Source organism: Carlito syrichta, unplaced genomic scaffold (genome assembly GCF_000164805.1).
Source record: "Carlito syrichta isolate Samal-C Ts95f unplaced genomic scaffold, Tarsius_syrichta-2.0.1 Scaffold306815, whole genome shotgun sequence".
Taxonomy (NCBI): domain Eukaryota; kingdom Metazoa; phylum Chordata; class Mammalia; order Primates; family Tarsiidae; genus Carlito; species Carlito syrichta.
The window spans coordinates 151,777-156,358 of record NW_007250911.1 but is presented as its reverse complement, the minus strand read 5'-3'; positions in this window follow the sequence as shown (position 1 = coordinate 156,358).

The window sequence follows — 4,582 nt, the reverse complement described above, 5'->3', positions numbered from 1 at the left end:
AATTTACATATTTTCTAAAATAAATGTTCTAAGAAAAGGGAGGTTAGGGCCTAGAGGCAGGAAAAAGCCTGTCAAGTTTAGTCAAGCCAAGGGAAACGTTAAGGGTGTCTTGGTCAGTGGACTTGAACATGAGTGTTGAGGGAAAAGGAAGAGTTTAGAATGGTTTTTTTTTGGTTCCTGGCTTTGGTCCTGGGTAGATATTGATGCCATTCACTGACTCCATAGAATTCACAGAAGGAGTAGAAGGTTGGCAAAAAAGACAAATTAAGTTTTGGAGAGTCTGAGTTTGCAGTGCTTATAGGGTATAAACACTGCAAGTTGAGTTGGATGTAGGGGTCTGTGATTCACGAGTGGTGTGGGCGGAGAGGTAGGTTTGGGTGTGATCAACATACAGAACTAGTAGCAACTTCTGCCTTAGCTCATTGAACGACTTATGTTTTGGTGAAACTAGCCTTGCACGCCCCACCCCCAGTTGAGGGAGAATTTATATGGAGTAAATGTAATCTTGTGAAGCAGTAAGATAAACCTAGGACATGCCCAATACATTTGGTTAGTTTTATAAGTTTGGTTAGTTTTATCAGTATGGTTAGTAGGGTAAGTCAGAACAGGGTCAACTAGTGAGTGTTCTTGTTAAACTTTAATTTTCATTGTATTCTAGTGGCTGTGCCCTCTCAGGGACAAGTGTTTGCTTACTGGAAATTCATTTTCCTTATAATTAGCAAACAAAAACAAAAACAACAACAAAGCAAAGAGGCAACTTTCTCTAGAGTTCATTTTCTGAATTTTTGCAAGACACCAATTGGTCTGTTCTCTTTGATCCACTTGCTGCCTACTTTTCCTAGGGTTTTAAAGTCTGTTTCTTCTCTGGGGGAAGAAAAAAATCGAAAGAAGTAAATGGAGAAAGGGATACATTTTAAAAAATTTTATGGATGTGGGGTACAATTCAGGGTTAGGTATACAAATGGTCATTATGCAAGTACCTTTGTTGATGAGGTGTGCCCCCTCCCCTGGCAGTTTCTCACTACTGCCAATCCCTTTGTTATAGTATTATGATCATTGTTCAGGGTCCACCTATAAGTGAGAATGTGTGGTATTCAGTTCTTTGTTTCTGTGATAGATCACTGAGTATTATAGATTCTAAGTCCATCCAAGTTGCTGCAAAGTTAATAATTTTGTCCTTCCTTATGGTTGTATAATATTCCATCATGTATATGTACCACATTTTTTTTTTTTAATCCAGTCTTCTTTCAATGGGCAGCATGGTTGGTTCCATGCTTTTGCTATTGTGAATAATGCAATAGCATGCATGTGCAGGTATCTTTTTTATAGGGTGATTTGAGTTCCTCTGCGTATATTCCCAGAAGCGGGATTGCAGAGTTGTATGGAAGGTCGATTTTTAGATCTTTTAGGAATCACCAAACTGTTTTTCATGGAAGTTTTACTAGTTTATACTTTCACTAACAGACTAGAAGTGTTCCCTTTCCCCCACAGGATGCTAGTTTTGATTACATCTTTCACTGTGTACTCATGGGGCTTTGAATGCTTGTGAGAAGCCCAGAGCAATGTCTTAATTGTAAGATTTTTTTGAAAGATGGAGAATGTGAGTACTTCTGTGTTATGATTTAGCTATGACAGAGAACTGGATTTGGGCTATGGTAGCCTGACTGTGTCCTTTGTGCAGTAGTAGCTGTTTCTGCCACTGAAATGGAAAGGGATGGAAGTATGTGAGTGCATGTCTACACTTGACTTTGGGGATCCATGCCATCAGTTCCTACTCCTTGAAATTAGGCATTGGAGTTCGTTTACAGCTAATGAAACTTTCCTGTTATTAAGACCCACATTTAGACGGGCGTTCCAAGAATTCTCCAAAGGCTGTTCACATGCATTTTGAAGAGCCCTTTGAACATCAAATGGCTCTCACAAAAGAAGGTTTTTTATCAACTGAATGTGAAGGGAAATGTGATTCAGAGGAAAAAAAAAATCCCACCACAGGCTTTTTCTGAGGTAAACCACAGAAGAGAGCTCTGGGTTGGAAAATTGCTTTCACTGAAGCTTGTTATCAGACAAAGACTGTGGGGTTCTTATCTTTTCCCATGTTCCTATGTGTTGGGAACCTTAAAAAGGTAGTTTTTTTTTTTTTCCTGGCCCTGAAACATTTTTAATGTCATTTGAAATTTTGGTTTATTCTAGTGGCTGTGTCCTTTCGGGAGCAAGCGGTTATTGACCAGAAGATCGTTTTCTGTAGTTAGTGAACAAACAAAAGCCAACAGGGAACAGAGTTCCTTAGAATCCACTTGCAGAATTTTGCCAATGCTGAATCAGCTGGGAAGAGCGTATCTCCTGGAAAAGTTAAACACAGGAAAAGTCAAAAATAAAATCCCAATCAGTCACAAAAAATATTCTGCTGTGTGGAGGGGACTGCCAATTTTCAGTGGTAGAGAAGTAATAGATTCTAGCTGGGAGGGAAAGCAGGCTGGGCTGGGTTCATACTGCAGGGTCTCGGTTGGAAGGAAGCTGTCAGCTATCAATGTGATATATTATACTTTGCAGAGAAAACAATACATGTAATAAAAATAAATCGCAATCAATGTTAAGATCCCATAGCACACGTTGACACATGCAAGCACAAACCTAACTGACCAGATAGTCTGCCAAGCTTCCTCATCCCCTGTGAGGATAGGGGGAGGAGAAGAAGGGGAAAGGGGGGGCCAAGAGATATTACTCTAATCACCCTAGGGGGTCTCAATGCAGATGTGGTGGATGAAGAAAGTAATAGTCAAATATCAGGTGTTTTTGGAAGGCAGAGTCTATTTTAAAACTGTTGACTCAAGGAATGTCATTTAAAAGTTTTTAGCTGGAGTGTCTGGGACTGACATGGAGTTTCAAGAATTGTTTTCTTTCAAAATAAAATGATGCAGTTTATTTTTCACCATGACACCGAGCAGAAGTCCTGTTAACTGAGGTCTAAGTAAAATTGCTGAAAAAAGAAAAGTCATTTTCAGGGAGTCTTTCATTTTTGCCCTATGGCTGACCCTCACCGATTTTTAGTTCTGTATCATTTTGTTATTAGACTCAAAAAATCTGACCTCAAGGGACCCTTTAATGTGTGGATTTTCCAGATATACCTTTCTGTGGGTGGCTGGGTTAATCTCCTGAGTTGTGAGAGCTAGTTCTTTGTTTCTTGAGTTTCTTTTTTTTTTTTTTGAGTTGGTGTCTCACTCTGTCGCCCAGACTGGAGTGCAGTGGCCGCTCTTGGTCACCGCAGCCTCGACCTGCTGGGCTCCGGCGATCCTTCTGCCTCAGCCTTCCAAGTAGCTGGAATTACAGGCACGCACTACCATGCCCGGCTAATTTTTTGATTTACTGTAGAGATGAGGTCTCACCAAGTTGCCCAGGCGGGTCTTGAACCCGCGGGCTCAGGCAATTCACTCACCTCAGGCTCCCAAGGCGCGGGATTATAGGCTGAGCCACCGAGCCCGGCTTCTTGAGTTTCTAAATACCAGAACTCTGTCTATCTCTTAAAAAAATGTTGAGACTATGTAATTTGTAAATTCACTACAGATGAATGATTACACAGAATAGATTTCTTTTTTTTTTTTGATTTTACATTATCACTTATATTTAATGCCTAAGACTGGATGCAGTGATATCTTCTAGACAATGATTACTGCAAAATGAAAACAAACTGCGAATTCTGATTCAAATGAAGCATTGCCATCCATCTGCAGGGATGGCAGAATCCTTGAAAAGATAAGGTGGTTCCAGGGAGTGATATTTCCAGGACAGGGCAAAGCTTACCCTCACCTGTGAGTGTAAAACCAACACCCACGCTGTTGATCCAACACAGATTTCACAACAGTACCCTGCAAATCTCAACACTCTGTCAGTGGCTACAGTCAGAAGTATTGCTTGCCAGTATAGACACACAGTCACTCACAGGCATATACAAGTTCTCTGAGACAAAATCCAGGCAATGCACTCTGATCCCCTGTCCTGCTCCATGCTTCTGCCCACCCAGCTCTACTTCATCCTATCTCAAATACCATCATGGCCTGGATTCACAACCTATTTAAGTTGTTGCCCATTGCTTTGGCTTGCCAGCCACATCAGCATGTATGGAATATTTTCTCTTTTTGTCTGACAACTCCTAGAGAGGGACTTAGTGCTGGGAAAGGAGACTGTCACCTGGACATTAGTAACCAAATCCTAGAGCCCAGAGGACTCAGCGCCATTTGTGGGAGTTGTCATTGCTGCTGAGACAAGACAAGGCCCTAGTACTTGAATACCGTTTTCAAAAATGTGATGGTTCACCTAGCATATTGTCCTGTCAGTAGGATTGTCTGATTAAGCAAAAAAACAAAAACAAAAACAAACAGAATGCCCGGTTGAATCTGAACTTCAGACAAAAAAAAAAAAAAGATTTTTTTTTTTTAGTATAACATGCAGAATGAATTTCTAAGGAAAGACATTTTTTTTCCTGTTCTTGACTCTGTATTTTTTGATTTATGGTCTAGAGAATATTAGTGTGTATAGTAGTAGGTACTGCATAAAAAAGCCTTCTGTGGACAAATCAGTTTGAGAC